The sequence below is a fragment of the Durio zibethinus genome, chromosome 16, assembly GCF_047325235.1.
Source record: "Durio zibethinus cultivar Kanyao isolate XHJ-2024 chromosome 16, ASM4732523v1, whole genome shotgun sequence".
Lineage (NCBI taxonomy): Eukaryota > Viridiplantae > Streptophyta > Magnoliopsida > Malvales > Malvaceae > Durio > Durio zibethinus.
Window position 1 is genome coordinate 21,604,939 of NC_143177.1, and position 16,922 is coordinate 21,621,860.

Below are 16,922 nucleotides of genomic sequence, written 5' to 3' on the forward strand. Positions count from 1 at the left end.
TAAATGCAAATTATAAAAAATTAAATAATTTATTGGTTGAAAATAAATGCCAATTATCATTATTTATATTTTATAAAAAAATTTTCATCATTTCTATCATATTTAGAAAAACTTTTCATAAAAAAATTTCTTAAAAAATAAATCATTTATGATTTTTATGAATTTCATCTTTGAAATAATTTTTATTTTTTTCAAAATTTTAATACATTTTATTTTTGGCTCAAAAATTAATATAAATTATTATTATTGAATTTTTTTTCTAAAATTTTACATAATTTGGGTAAACTTTAAAAATATCTCATAAAGAATTTTCTTAGAAAATGAATCATTTGAAATTATTAAAAATTTCATCATCAGAACATTTTTATTTATTTTCAAAATTTTCTTACATTTTTTCAAATTTAAAAATTGTTATTTTTTAACTAATTAAAATGTTTCCTAATTTAAAATTTAAATAAACAAAAATACAGAAATAATTAAATAAAAACAAATAAAATAAAAAAATAATGAATAAAGGTACAATGATAATTTAATAATATTGGATAGGTATTACATTGAAAATTAATCCTTAAGGAGACTCTTTTAATCTAGTGTAGTATAGATTTAGGGGAATTCACGCTTGCATGAATTTTTCAAGTTTGTGGTGGTTTTCAATTTTCATTTTATTTCTTTTGCAGCTAGCATAATAAAATATCAAATCCATAGCCCGAAGTTGAACTAGTTTTATAGACCGAACTTGCTCCTTTCTTATAAACAGAATGCAGCTTTTTTTTAATTAATAAAAATTTTTGGGATATTTTCTCTTTTCTTTTTTGCCAGAGGAAATATTTTCTTAATAATTAGATTTGTTCCTTTTCTTATTAAGATTTGTTTTTAATAAGATTTGTTGTTCATATCAATGTGAAAAAAAAAAAAAAAAAAAAAGGATAATTTCCCGGTGGCGTGCCGTAGGAGTAATGCCGATGCTTGACAATAAACAAATAAATAAATAAGGCATAGAATCAACTCGTCTTTTTTATCGTCATTTATTCTTAGATAATAATTTTTAATTTCATATATATAAGATTAAGTCATGTGTTTCATTTTTTTAATTAATTTTTTTATTATATTTTAAAAAATATATGTTCATCCTACTAACTCTATTCATGAAATTTAAAACTTCATTAATTCATTATTAATTAATATGGTAATTTTTCTCTAAAAATAAAAAAGAAAAACACACAAATACCTCTCTCTCTCTCTTCTTTTATTTCTTCCTTCCTGGCATCGTTTCTCTTCTTTGCTTTTGTTTTGATGTTTGATATTTGGTTCCCTAAATGGGTTTTCAACATAGAAACTTGATGTCTGATTCAAGCAATGAAACTTCACCAGATTACTCATGTGGCAATTGTTACAATTTTTGTGTTTCATCATGTTCTAAATCATGTCCCGTGTTATGTCCCCCGAGCCCTGTTTCTGATTCCAGTTCTCATACAAATTCACCGCCCAAGTGGTTGATCATAACGTTCACAGTTCTGGCTACAGCTTTTCTGGTTCTTTGCTTTTATGTTTACTCTGTCAGGTGCTCTAGACGCCGGTCTAATTCTAGGAGGAGATCACAACCTGAAACAACTGAAAACCGTGACGAATTCCTTGAGGAAGATTATGGTCCTATCGTTGATCATCCCATCTGGTACATCAACACCGTAGGTCTGCAACCATCTATCATTAATTCCATCGCTATTTGTAAGTATAAGAGAGGTGAAGGTCTTGTTGAAGGAACAGAGTGCTCTATTTGCCTGAATGAGTTTGAAGAAGATGAAACTCTCAGGCTGTTGCCCAAGTGTAATCATGCTTTTCACAGCCCTTGTATTGATACTTGGCTTAGATCGCATACCAATTGTCCTATGTGCCGGGCACCTATTGTCTTAAACAAGGCTAATATAGGGCCATCATCGTCTGAGATAAATACTGAAGATTCAGGACTAAGTGAGGAAACCCAAGTGGTTATTATTGAAGATGGTGGAGAACCTGAGGGAGAAACTGAAGGTGGAACAAGTGAAATAAGGATTAGACCAGATGATGAAGAGGAAATAGCTGTTGAAAAAGAGAGAAACACAGGCGAAAGTTCGGGAATAGAGGATGCGGTACAACCTATGAGAAGATCAGTTTCTTGGGATTCCTTGGCAGCTTCTCAGATCAGCCAGGCTCTTGCTAATGGTATTCCAGTGGGATCTAATGGCAATTCAGATAATGAATTGGCTAAATGGAAAGAATCGAGCATGAGAATTGTTTCAAGAGAGCTGCAGGAAATCAAAATTTGCTGAGACTGACATGCAATTCTTCTATCGGTAAGTCTTCGCAGAATAGGCCAATTCTCATAAAGAGGTCATTCTCTTGCAGTGATAAATTCTCGTTGCCGATATGCAACAAAAAAAGCCGCAGCACAGATCCTCCTTTGAGGAGGTTTTGATCGTTGCTGCATGTATCTACTTTCAAGTGAGAGATACCTGAAGCTAAGATGCTCAGGACTTCTGGGAACTATCAACAAGCTGAGGGTTTTCTATAAGTTTTTATTTTAAAAAAATAGAATATACTAAATGCGATTCATCAAAAAAGAGAATCCTGTTCTGAGGGGATAGCTATTATGATTGTTGCAGTATCAGTTTTCTATAGAAAACATACAGTTGTAAGTAAAACTTTTAAGACTAATGACTAGGGCTATCTTCTTGTTTAATGATTTCAGACTCTGCCCTTGTTTCATGTAAGTGGACATGAGAAAGGGGCAAATTGTTTTGGGTCTAGAACTCAATTTTTAAGCATCAATCTCATCTGTTGTCAGGAGAACCAATGCAAATGGGCCATCGACATGCCTACTAGCTTCAGTCTTAATCCAGATATTTCCAAGGTTTTAATTTAAGATTGTCAATGGAAATGAGCCTTCGGTCTAGAGGGATATTTGATCAAGTTATGGAAATGAGCCCTTGTGGCAAATTGTTGGGTTGTTGAGGATGTATTTTCGACCATTTCTTTCTGTGATACTAGAATGAAACTTGCAAATAACTTTATCACACTAGAATAAAGCATGCGATAATGCCCTTTTCAAAAAGAATGGTCTAATTCAGAGATTGTAGGTTCATTCACTCATCAAGAGAAAAAGCATATGGCGTACAACTCTTAAGTTCAATCATGAAGAAAAAAAATAGCCTAACTTGAATTGTCAGGTACTTGTCCTTCAGATGATCATAGACAATGAAGCTGATTATTATGGGATTGATCTCCCAAGCACGAGATAGAGTAGAGTATTATTTTCTGAAATGGCTAAAGTAAAAAGGAGATCTGATTTCATCCCATTTATTTTCCTGTTACTGTTTTAGGGTGTTGTAACAATTTCCTGCAATAAAAGAAAAACACTATCATTGGGAGAAAAAGTTCTTGTTAGTTACAAAAGTAGGGGGCTATTATAAACACGTTTTTTTTTTTTTTTTTTGGTGACAAATGTTTATAAATTTTTTTTATTAAAATTTTAAATGACGTAACTTTGAAGTTAATGTCTTCGTGTTTTATTTAAAATTATTTGATTTATTAAAAAATAATTTTTTTAATAAAAAATACAGCTTCCACAACTGAAACGCAGGTGCAAGTCAAAATAAAATAATACTAGATAGTTCCCTGCGTTGCTACAGTTAATGATATATATTTAATTTTTTTTTTTAAGTTTGTCACATATTTTGGGAAAATTATTCATTACTAATGTATAATAGAAATATATGTTATAAATTATGCAAATAACTTTTAACAGTTCAATTGGTTGTATTATGATATATAATATAGAAATAATGCTTGAATATAATGGTTCTATCTATATAAAATATAAAATAAATTATTTAGGCAAACATTTGTTGAGATTTTTTTTTTTAATTCTTAATGGTAGTTTAGGAATTATTAGTTTAGGAAATGGATTTATTAACTCTAGGCAGATGTTTCAACCTATATATTTCAGCAACTTTAGTTTAGGACTCAAACTGTGGAGGATTTTTTTAATATTTAATTGTTTAATTAATATTTAAAAATAATTTAAATTAAATCAAATTAAATATTAATTGTTTATTTAAATAATATTTATTTTTTATGTGTCTTAATATTGGTAATATTAGTGATTATAAATTACATAATAAATATGATCACATAATAATTATTTTTTTATAAAACTATTTTCTTTTTTAATTTCCAATGAAAGAAAAAAAAAACAAATAACTAAAAAGCATAAAAAAAATAATAAAATCATATTCAAGTATATTCATATACCTTAATTAACCCTCAAACCTCGAATCATTATTTATGACAAATGTTAATTATTTAAAATTGAAGCTCAAAAATTTAAATGAAAACTTTAGATTCAACAGAGATAATTTTAATATAATAGTATTGATGATAATCGTTCTATTGTTATTATTAGGAGTGTAATCGAGTCAAATCGAGTCGATACAGTGATAAGTTCGAACTCGACTCACAACTCACAACTCGAGACTTGATACTCGACTCGAACTCGATCGAATTTTATTTTTCAAGTTTGAACTCGATTCGTGATCGAATTCGAGCTACTCGAGCTCGCTCGATTAAGCTCGATTAATATGTAAAAATAAATTTGATTCGTATATTCAATAAAAATTCGATTATTTATGCTCGAGTTCGAATTCGAATTTGAAATATTTTATTAATTAAAATAATAAAAATATATTTAAATATAAAAGCTCGATTAAACTCACGATCTATTCGAACCGGATATAAAAATACTCGAATTAGACTAGATCGATAAATCAAGCTACTCGAACTCGAGTTCGACTCGATAATAATCGAATCAAATTTAAATTTTTTTCGAATCGAACTTAAATAGCTTGCGAGTACTAATGTATCATTTACACCCTTAATTATTACTATTTAAAGTAACATATAAAATAAATATAAGTTAAAAAAATATTTTTAATGAATTCAAAATATTTCTAAAGATAATAAAAATAAACTTTTTTTTTTTCATGGTTTACTTATAATGGACCAAACCCTTTCATAAAAAAAAAAGGCCCTACCTTTAGGTGCTACCATATTTGTTTTTTATGGCCAACACTCCTCATTATTTTCTTTTATTAGTTTCAATGGTACTGTTTAACTCTTTAACCAAAAATTCGTAACCTTTCATTTCTTTTCTCAGCTTTCTCCCACCACCGTTGCTTCTCCCATCTCTTTAAAATCAAAATCATAACTATAACCCTATCATATTCTAATCTTTTATGGCGATTAACTTGCATTAAAACTCTATAGTCTTCCTACTTTCTTCTTTGTTGCTTTCTATATTATTTTTCAAGAAATCTCTTTAGAATCTGAAAATCTAAAGCCTAAAGCCCTTTCCTTTATTTGCCATTTCTTGCTTTTCTCTCTTTTTCTTTGCCCAACTTCCTTTTTTCTGTTGATTATTTTTGCCTAAAAAGGCTTTCTTTTAGAGGGTTATATATCGATCCAAGCCATCTTGTTGATTATTCTTTTTGCCTTTGCTATTTCTCTCACTTTTTACCCATTCCAAATCTTAAAACTCCACTCAAAATTCAGAGTCAAAACAAACAAATAAAAATCCACACTTTTGTTATCCCACTATTTTTTGTTATTATGATATATTTTGGTTTTTTTTTTCTAAATTTTTGTCGTTGAAAAATTGAAATGTTGGAGATTTAATGGGAGTTAAGTTTTAGTGATGCTGTATTGTGGTAAAGGATAGGTTGAGTTTAATGGTGCTTTAGGCAATGGAGTTCAGTTGAAGGTGTTTTTCTTGGTTTTTCTCAAATTGCATTTTCCTTTTTATTTTGATTAAGATTACTAGTTTTGCAACATTGGACAGGTGTAATAAAACTAATCCCTTGTGGGATAGTTTTAAGGAGATAGGCAATAAAAGAAAGGTTAAACTTAAAATCAACTTTGAGTTAAAATGTAATTTGAAATTAACCTCATAATTAAAATAAGGTAGGTGGTAGCCAAGGCCTAGTGGCTATGGCACTTCCAAAGGGTCTGATCATCCAAATCTCAGTAGACTATGGGTAATAAACTCAAAAATAAAGGTTAATATGATCATTTTATTATGAAGTATAATTCTTAATTCCTAAGACCTTTAGTGATACTTTTTATATATAGTTTATAGATATATCCTCCTTCAACATTCTTGTACAGCCTAAGAATTAGACTTAAGGAAGAAAAAAAAAATTGAGGTATTTGACTTGACAAAATGGAAAAGCATCCAGTTGTTTCGATGCTTTCCAACTTTGCACTCTACGTTTTGTAGCCCACAAATTCTACAAGAGGAAATTGTCGATAAGTGGGTATATCCAACAACAAATCATAAAAGTCTAAATCAAAATGTTGAAATTGCTTACAAACCCAAGATCGTTTTTTTTCAAAGATGCTAAAATTAAATGGAGAAGGAAGAATTAGGAATGGATGATAGTTTTTTCTAGGTTTCCTCGAAAAGACTTTTGGAAGATCGAGATCATCAATCACTAAATGGATAAGATAATCGATAGGCAAAAGGAAATGGTTGGATCAAGAAGAGGAAGAGGTTTCGCCATTTTAATGTGATAAACTCTTCACCTCCTCTTTATGAAAGAGTACGCTCTGATAGTGGTGAAAAAAAACTGATGAAGAAACTGAGAATTGAAATTGTAAGGTATTGTTTGAACATTCACCAAACCGGAAGAGAATTTGATATTTCAGAGCTTTTATTGTGTAGTTGAAAGTCAAATCAAAAGAAAATTTTCACAAAAAGAAAAAAAAATTAAAAGATAAAACACAAACCAATCTGAGATGTTGACACGTGATCACTTTTCAAATAGATTAATGTTAGATAATGAGACACTCTGATAGGACGTCTAGTTTCATTTAGTGTTTTAAGTTCTTAGTGCTTTTTACTTAGTATCGTCGATAGTAGATTGATAAGTAGTTCCTTTGGAGATTAGTTACGTCATACATAGAATAAAAAGAAAATGGAAAAGGAGTTAGATCTATTATGGAAGGGCCTTAAATTGACCGGGGATGAAAAGGATGGCGTGGTGGCCGATATGGGGGAGAAGGGGATAGAGACGGGAAGAAAGAGCATGGCTTCTTGGGATGCTCCTCACAAAGAGGCCCTATAGAGGCCATGAAAAGTGCTCTTAAACAATCATGGCTTTTGCTATAACAAACTAAGATCGTGGATTTAGAAGATAATAGGTTTTTATTTAAGTTTGCTGCAATGAAGGACAAAAGGAAAGTACTGGATGGCTCTCCATGGTCTTTCGATAAGTAGTTAGTTCTTTTCAAGGAGTATGATATGTCTTTAAGGCTAGAGGAGTACGTTTTTTAGAAAGCCACTTTCTTGATTCGAGTATATGGAATAAGGAACCATGATACTACAATCAAGATTAGGGAGAAGATAGGCGTGTTGAAAGAAATTGATGCGATTCTCAATAAAAAAGGGTGGTTGAGATTTCTATGAATAAAGGTGGAGATTAATGTAACTAAACCATTACGCAGAGTTGTCTCAGTGATGATGGAAGGGAATCAGAAGAAATATGGGGGAGAATTAGCTATGAACGGGTGCCAAGTTTTTGCTACACCTGTGGCGAACTTGGTCATGTGAAGGAAGATTGTGGTGAATCAATACAGAAGGGTGTACGCAAAGATGATTGTAAACAATATGGTGCATGGCTTAGGGCGTCACCTTTGAAATTGAAAGTTTCATCTTGGGAGAGGGGAAAGCTAGAGAAGGACAATCTTAGAAAGAAGCAAGCAAAAGAGGATGGACCAATCTTGGTGACAAAACATGGGACGGCGATGCGTGAATTGCAGATGGGACAGTAAAAGCGTAATGGAGTTTAACACGGAGCGTGAACATAGGGATGATAAACTTTTGAATCCCGTTGATGGCGCAACAAGAGCAGTTTATGGGCAAAATGTCAGGATCGATAAAGATAGTGCATGGAAGGCTCGTAAAGGTGGCATAGAGGGCCAAGAAGGACGTGGGACCACGATTTAAAAAACATACAGGAAATGGGCCCAACACTGGATAAAAACTCAACCTAACAGACTGATACCTTAATCTCAGAAGTTCATGGGCGCATTTTCTATGGCATCAAGCAAGTAAGCATCAAGGCCCAATTGAAAGATAAGAGGAACCGCCAAGGGGACTTACAAACATGGTTGGAAGGTGGTGGTCATAACCCCATGCGTGCAAACGAGTCGGGGGTAGTGGGACTTGCATGTCAAGACTTTTCTCCATGCAAAGCAGACCTAACCAATGTTGGAACAAAAAAGAAGAAATGGAAGAAATTGGCTAAAGTCACAACAGTAGAAGGCCAAGGTGTGAACCCAGAAACTGGGAAAAGAAAACATTAATTTAATGGGGTCACAGATAAGGAGATTGACAGTGGGGAAAAAAGAAGCAAGAAAACACATAGAGGGAAGTCAGATGGAAGTCCAGAACTATTGACGGTGATTGGGACCAATCCCACCGAGAGCCATGAGGGTTTTAGCGTGGAACTGCCATAGGGCCGTGGGCTTGCGAACCCACGGGTAGTTCGAGCATTTTAGAAGTTGTTGAAGAGAGAAGACCCCCAGGTGGTTTTCTTAAGCAAGACTATCTCAACGGTAGCCAAAATGGAAAGTGTCTGCAAGATGTGCAAAATGTATGGGTTGGTTGGAGTCGATGCAGTAGGGAGGAGTGAAAGGCTAGTTTGCTTTAGAAGGAGGGCTTAAAGGTTTGTTTGTTCAGTTGCTGCAAGTTACTATGATCACAGATGATGGTGGAAATGAGTGGTAATTTACAGGTTTTTACGGGGACCCAGACACGAGAAAGAGAGTGGATGCATGGAGCACACTAAGACGGTTATTTAATTTAAACCAGGTAGCATGGCTATGCTGTGGAGATTTCAATGAAATTTTGTGGGATATGGAATAGGGAAGGGGTAACAGACTCGAATGGCAGATGGTAAAGTTCTGAAATGCTCCAAAAGACATGGATTTGGCTGACCTTAGTTTTACAGGGACGCAGTTCACATGGAGTAGGGGAACAAGTGCATCAAACGGGATCTATGAGAGGCTGGATCAAGCGGTTGCCAACAAAAAGTGGGGGGGAGTTGTTTTCATATTACAAGGTGACACATCTCGTAAGCTCGGTTTCGGATCATTGTTCGATCTTAGTTGACATGGTAAGAAATCGAATAAACAGGAAGCATAAAAGAAAGGGTAAAAGGAAGCAATTTGAGGCTTTGTGGGTGACCAAACTTGAGTGTGAACATATAGTAGAGACCGCATGAAGTGAGGAACGTGACTGTGGAATAAGACAGAAGTTGACAAGAGTGATGAGCAACTTAGCTACATATGGGAAGGAGAAATTTCATGGCAAGCATGTAGAGATTGAAGGTTTGATAAAAGAATTACAACTCACCCAATTCCAAGGCAATGATGAGGTGGCGATATGTGAGGAGAAGACAGTAAAATATAAGTTGAATTGTTTGCTGGAAAAAGAAGAGATGTATTGGTTCTAAAGATCTAGGCTGAATTCGCTTAGGGAGGGGGACAGAAATACAAAATACGTCCATGCGCAAGCCTCTCAACGAAAAAAGGTCAATAGAATACTCGATTTGAAGGATGACTGGGGGGTTGGCATGAGGGAGAGCAAGAGGTGGCATCACAAGCAGTGCAGTATTTTAAAAAAAAATCTTCCAAACAAATGGGCAGTCCAAACACGCAGGAGATGAATAATACGCTTATGGCAAAATTTACTCCTGAAGAGATCGTTGAGGATACAAAACAAATTCACCCAATGAAAGCGTCGGGAGTCGACGGTATGCCTGCTTTATTTAATAGTTTATATAAATAAACTATTAAATTCAACTCTTTACATGATTTCAACATATTCAAACTCTATAATATGAGTCTCTCTATGGGAGGGTAGGAGTCTTGTGGGCTTACAAGGAGTTTCTTAGTTTCGTCTCAAAATTACCAGGATGGATGGTTTTGATAAAAAGTCTTAGCAGTTTCTTCTAGTGTTTTTAGTTCTTAGTGCATTTTACTCAGTACCGTAGATAGTAAATTGGTAAGTAGTTCCTTTGGAGATTAGTTACGTCATACATAGAATAAAATGAAAATGGAAAAGAAGTTAGATCTATTGTGGAAGGGCCTTAAATTGACAGAGGATGAAAAAGATGGCGTGATGGCCCTATATGGAAGAGAAGGGGATGGAGACAGCGGAAGAAAGAGCATGGCTTGTGGGGGTGCTCCTCACAAAGAGGCCTTATAATAAAGAGGCCATGAAAAGTACTCTCAAACAATTATGGCGTCTGGTAAAACAAGTTGAGATTTTGGATTTAAAAGAAAATAAGTTTTTATTTAATTTTGCTACAGTGAAGGACGAAAGGAAAGTACTGGATGGCTCTCCATGGTCTTTCGATAAGCAATTGATTCTTTTCAATGAGTATGATGGGTTTTTAAGGCCAGAGGAGTACGTTTTTTAAAAGGCTACTTTCTGGATTCGAGTATACGGCTTGCCATTGGGAATGAGGAACCATGATACTGCAACCAAGATCGGGAAGAAGTTAGGCGTGTTGAAAGAAATCGATGCTACTCTTGATAAAGAAGGGTGGTCAAGATTTCTATGAATAAGGGTGGAGATTAATGTAACTAAACCATTACGCAGAGCTGTCTCGGTGACGATGGAAGTGAATCAAAAGGTAACGTGGGGGAGAATTAGCTATGAACAGTTGCCAAGTTTTGGCTATACCTGTAAACCATTACGCAGAAGCTCTGGCAACTCTAGAAGCTGTAAAATGGGGGTTTGAAAGGGGGTATCAACGAATTGAACTTGAAGGAGATGCTTAAGTGATCTTAAAACAGATCACTCAGAAGGGTAGAAATCTAACTCCAGTTGGCCATATTATAGATGAAATCAAGCTCATACTGCACAATTTTACTGAACGGAGATGCATGTTTGCCAGGTGTGAAGAGAATACTGTATCCCATTATCTAGCAAAAATGGCTTTAAAACAAATTTGGGGAAGCACAATGGGCAGAAAATTATCTAGATATTTATATGTACTTATTGAATGTTTTCGCATTTTAAGGTACATCAACAATATGATTTTGAATTAAATTTTTTTTATTTGTATTAAGATTTTATTCTTTTAATATAATTAAAAATAATAATAAAATTATACTTTATTTTTAAAAAATAACTATTAAATTCAAATTTATATTTAAATAAAATTTTAATATGAATTAAAATTTTATCTAAACTAAAAATTATTTAAATATAAATTAACAAATTAAAAATTTATTTAGAAAAAATAAAAATATAAAAACTTATTTTTTAAAACAAAATTGAAATAGATTAAACGCTTTTTAATATTTTAACCAATAAATTATTAGGAACCACATATATCTGTACATGTAAATCGGGATCAATTCCAGGGCAATTCGCCTTCAATAACAGTGTCTCAGTTCCTCACCGTCGGTCTGCATGGCTGCGACTGGTCAATTCGTTTCTCAACCCTCGCCAGCGTCTATTACTCAACCACCACGAAAGCCAACGAGTATCAAAGCACTAGCTGAATTGCCTGGTCTTTCTGCCATCCCTTCCATTTACACCTTCCCAACAGACCCCAATGATCAAACATAATCGGACACAAAAGAATCTATCCCCACCATTGATTTCTCTCTTCTTACCTCCAGTATTCCTGATGAACGCTCTAAATTCATCCAAGATCTTGGAAAAGCCTGTCAGGATTGGGGCTTCTTCATGGTATACATATGTAGCAATCCCTTTTAGCTTTTGTCGATCAACCCGTTTTGTTTTGTTTTCTTTATTTTGGGTTTAGTTTTAAGTTTTGAGCATATCAGGTGATCAACCATGGGGTGCCAGAGAGCATGATGAAGACAATAATTGAAACGTGTAGAGGATTTTTTTTATCTAACGGAGGAAGAGAAGCAAGAATTCGAAGGAAAGGATGTGCTGGACCCCATAAGGTGTGGTACAAGTTTCAACGTTTCAGTGGACAATGTCTTATTCTGGAGGGATTTTCTCAAGGTCTTACAGCATCCCGAGTTTTACTCACCCAGCAAGCCACCTGCCTTCAGGTTTTGATCCCAATTAGCTTCGTAACTTACAATTAGTACAGGGTTTCAAAATGAATTTTGGGGTTGCAATATATATAGAAGGTGGAAACCCAAGGAATTTGCCATTGGGATTTAGCTTCTCAACTTTTCTATATATATATATATATATATATATTGTGGATTACCATTCATTTGCTAGACAAAATGTTGACATGAAACAGTTAAAATGTTCATGGAATTGTTAACTAATAATGGGAAATCAAGGAAGGAAACTAGGTTATTCATATGATGTCTTTCAAGTTTCATTCAAGATTTGAGCTCGTCTTAAGGGAACACCCACCTTAAAAATATGGATATGAACAAGAGAACCAAAGGTCGTAGTGAATTAGATTATTATTTTGTTACTCTGGATTCTTTTACCTTTTTCCTTTCTGATGGGTGAATTGATGAACTTTTTTTTTCAATCTCATTACAAATAATTGGAGTCATGCCTGCTCGTTCGGTATTAATAGCCATTTGCAACAGCAATTTGGCTAACACAAGTTGTCTGAATGTTTATGGATACAGTGAAATTGCTTTAGAATATAGCAAAAGAGTCCGGTAAGTAGCAAGAGAAATAGTAAGAGGAATATCTGAAAGTTTGGGGTTAGAAGAGAATTATATTGACAAGGCCATGAAATTGGAAAATGGCCTGCAAGTGCTGGTAGCGAACTTGTACCCACCGTGTCCGCAGCCAAAGCTCGCCATGCGGATGCCGCCTCATTCAGACCATGGTCTTTTGACCCTCGTAATACAAAACGAAATTGGGGGCCTTCAAGTGCAACACAAGGGGAAATGGATCAATGTTAATCCCATTCCCAATTCATTTCTAGCTAACATTGGAGATCATATTGAGGTGCACTCTAAGTCCTAAGTTCTTATCCCCATTTTTCCTTTGCCTCCTTTTCAAAATAGTTTTTTTTTTTTTGTTCATTATTTTGTTGTGATTGATCGGATATGATATTAATTTTGGGCAAGATTTTGAGTAATGGGAAGTACAAAAGTGTTCTGCATCGAGCAGTGGTGAACAACAAAGATACAAGGATAACTATAGTCGTGACACATGGACCAGCATTGGATGCAGTTGTTAGCCCAGCTTCGAAGTTGCTGGAAGATGGGAGCAATCCACCAGCATACAAAGCAATGAAATACAAGGAATATTTGGAGCTTCAACAGAGCAGCAAGCTTGGCGGGAAATCTTGCCTGGAACGTATACGAAATCCAACATTTAAAATTATCGATCCATCATCTTTTCAGCCCGGTCAGGTCGGGGGCAAGAAAGTTGAGAGTCTGACCCAACAGCTTGATGACATGTTAGTTCAAGAAGCCATAGCTGAGTCCTGGCAGCCACAATCTGATTTCAAGCTGTCTGATGCCTTAGTCGAAGTGAAATATCTGAAGAGTGAACTTCAAGCTTCCAAAGAGACTGAACTTATCCTTTAGGTTGTGAATCAAATTACTCCTTAAGATAACGATCTTATCACCTCCAGTGATTTAAAATTACCGTCTTGTAAGATTTTTAAATTATCAATGTAAATATTAAATGCAAAATCACAATAATTTTTGAAGTGATTATCTTATATCAAACACTCTTTTTAGTGATTTAAGTCACTCTATGCATTTGGATTCAAAAGCACCTAAGTTTGTCAAGAAAATTTATGCCAATTGGCACCTATGCAGTATTTGGATAACAGAGTTGCAGTGCAGTAGATATATTTTCACTGCACCGCAGCCATGGTTAGTGACTGCATTTTAAAGGTCCGGTAAAAAAAGCTACTACTTACCCTAGCTTTCTCTCCATTTTACCCTTTTTGTTTAAATTTTTTTAATTATTTATTTAATTAGTTAAAATAATAAATAAATATATTCATTTATAACTAAATACATAAACAAATAAATAATTAATTTAATAATTATCATTAAATACGTATTTATTTTTAATATTAAAAATATGTAAATATTTTTGAAAGAATATAAAATTTTATTATAATAACTTTTAATTTAATATTTTTAATGATAATTTTTTTATTATAATATTTTATTTCACTGTCACCGTTATCTTATTATTTAAACACATTTTACTATTGATAATAATTAATCTTATTATTATTATTATTTTAATCTCACAATTAATTTTACCATCCATTCAAATGATCCTAAAAGACTAAAACACTTAATGCTATGGAAGGAAAACTTGGTTTTTGACTATATAATGAGAGGTATCAGAATTCAACATTTCGAGTTCAGAGCTCCCTGAAACTTACGATAAGCTTTCCTCTAATAATTAAAGTAATTTGTTCCTTGATAGAAAAACAAAAAGAAAAGATAAATGTACAATTTGGTGGGCTAGCCTGTCCAAATGCATGGTGGTGGAGGACATGCTTATCATTTCTTATACAGTAAATACCATGTATAAAGAATAAAAGCACAGTACTTTTGCAGCAGCGAAGAAGACAAATAATCATATACCATTCTTCAAATGGACCACCAAGTCAGGCCATAGTGAATTGGATTTTCATCTCCCAAGTTGCTTCAATTCTTTTTGGCGGACAGACACTACTTGCCCACTGCCATAGGGTCCATATTTGCTCAACTTTCTGGAATGGTAATTGAATCCTGATCTCAACTTGAACTAGAATTGTCAAACAATTTTTTTTTGTTTTATCAAACGGGCCCAACGCGAGCTTAGTTCTATTCTATGTATGTAAAATTGAAGAATGCTTTTTTCGAAAATGACAGAAAGGAGGAGAGATGCAAAAGCAATAACACTGGAAAAGAGAAGAAAAGAAACTGAATCTCCCACTCTTCTTGTTATTATTATGCATAGAGAAAAGTATCTAAAATTTCCAAACCCACAAAAGTGAAGGGAAAAGCAAAACCAAAATGATCCAAAAACAGTACAATACTATACTGCCCATTACTTCACAGCTTGCAAGAAAAAGCTTTCAAAATCTGTTAGAAAGCCGACAATTCAAGACTATTCTAAGCATCCCATATTCCCATTCTTCCTTGTCTTCCCCTCATCAGTTCTTTCTTTGTTATGTGAAGACTTGGTTGTTCTGTTCTTGCTGGCTGGCTGTGTTTGTTTTTTGGGTTTTCCCTCTTCTCCTCCTCTCCTCCTCTCTGGCAAGTGCCACTTTTCCCCAACAAAAAAAAAAAAAAAAACCCTGTTCAACCTCGTCTTAGGCCTTTCGTTTTTCAATATCTGGGAGTCGAAGACTGAATCAGTTAGAGGCAGAGAGTATGGGAATGGAGTCCTTAGCTCCAGTAAACATGATGCGGCGGATCTTGATATATAATATAAAAGAAGATCAATTAATAATATATAATATATTATATATATTATTATGATAATATTATATTTTTAATAATAATATGATTTACAATTAATTATTAAATTATTAATTATACAAAAAAAAATTTACAATTTAAAAGTAAAAGAAAAAAGTATGGATAAATCAATCGTTAAACATTTTTATCAAAATAAGAAATTTAAATATACCTCTAAAACAATGAAGAAAAAATTTTGAAACTATATTTTTCTATCTTTTTGTGAAATAGTTCAAAGATAACTTTTTATTGAAAAAAGAATTACAAAATGTTATAGAAATTTAAAGTAAAATAAAAGTAAAAAATATATGAAAAAAAAAATTATTAACAAATATAAATGTGAGAATTTATAAGTAATAATTGTTGAATATAATAAATAAACAAATATAAATGTGATTTAAACATCTCTTAAATTATAATGCATAAATTTAATTTATAAAACAAAAAAATAATAAAATTAACATTTTTTAATTAAAAGACTAATTTAAATGTGTTTAATATAAACATATATGCATACTAAGAGGGTTTCAAAAAGCCCCCCCTCAGGTTCCCATTAGGAACCGTCCCCGCATGGCGTCAAGACTGATGGGTTTGAGCTTAAAGGCCAGTCCTGGTATGTTCATGGAACTAGATCATGTAATTTTGTGATATATTTGGTGTTTTTTTTGGGTTGCATCATGCATGTGTAATAGTTTCTTGACTACGTTAAAAAAATAAAACAAACAAGTTATATATATCTTTATCCTATAGGAAATATCTTAATTTGTTTCAGAACAAGAACATAGATCAAAGTTAGCTTCTGAAATATTTTGTCTTTTGTGCAGCTTCGCTGCTTCTGATATTCCAAGGGACACTCTATTTCAGGTTGGAGACGTCAATTTCTTTTTTGCACAAGGTAGCCGTTGCTCTGCTTAGATGTTTGTACATTTTTATTTATATTCCTCAAAAGCTTCTAAATTCAATTTTCAGTTACTAAAACGATTGGTCTGCAATCATATGACTTAATGAATTTCTGAACTTGGGGAAGTATCCCATGCTTTCCAGAAGTGGAAAGATGAAGAAGCTTATATACGAGTCACACCACCCAGGCCTGAACAAAATTGCTTTCGAAGATCTTCCCGAAGGACCTGAGGCGTTTGAGCTAGCTGCGAAATTCTGCTATGGTATTGCAGTAGACTTAACAGTGGGGAATATATCCGGTCTGAGATGCGCTGCAGAGTACCTTGAGATGACAGAGGACTTGGAAGAAGGCAATCTTACATTCAAAACTGAAGCATTTCTCAGCTACGTGGTGCTATCCTCTTGGATAGACTCAATTCTTGTGCTGAAAAGTTGTGAAAACCTCTCACCATGGGCAGAAAACCTTCAAATTCCGCGAAGATGCAGTGAGTCGATAGCTTGGAAGGCTTGTGCCAATCCGAAAGGAATGAAATGGGCATAAA

At 33.5% G+C, this 16,922-nt stretch overlaps 3 pseudogenes across 1 annotated transcript; all 3 read left to right on the plus strand.

The window, feature by feature from the left end:
• Positions 1–1,107: 1,107 nt before the first annotated feature.
• Positions 1,108–3,409, plus strand: LOC111298659 (RING-H2 finger protein ATL54-like; annotated as a pseudogene).
• An 8,051-nt stretch (positions 3,410–11,460) lies between these two features.
• Positions 11,461–13,706, plus strand: LOC111298660 (2-oxoglutarate-dependent dioxygenase 19-like; annotated as a pseudogene). Its single transcript, XR_016328491.1, has 4 exons — positions 11,461–11,797; positions 11,896–12,132; positions 12,679–13,006; positions 13,129–13,706. The product of XR_016328491.1 is annotated as a 2-oxoglutarate-dependent dioxygenase 19-like (transcript).
• A 2,807-nt stretch (positions 13,707–16,513) lies between these two features.
• On the plus strand, positions 16,514–16,921 carry LOC149514428 (root phototropism protein 3 pseudogene; annotated as a pseudogene).
• Position 16,922: the final 1 nt, after the last annotated feature.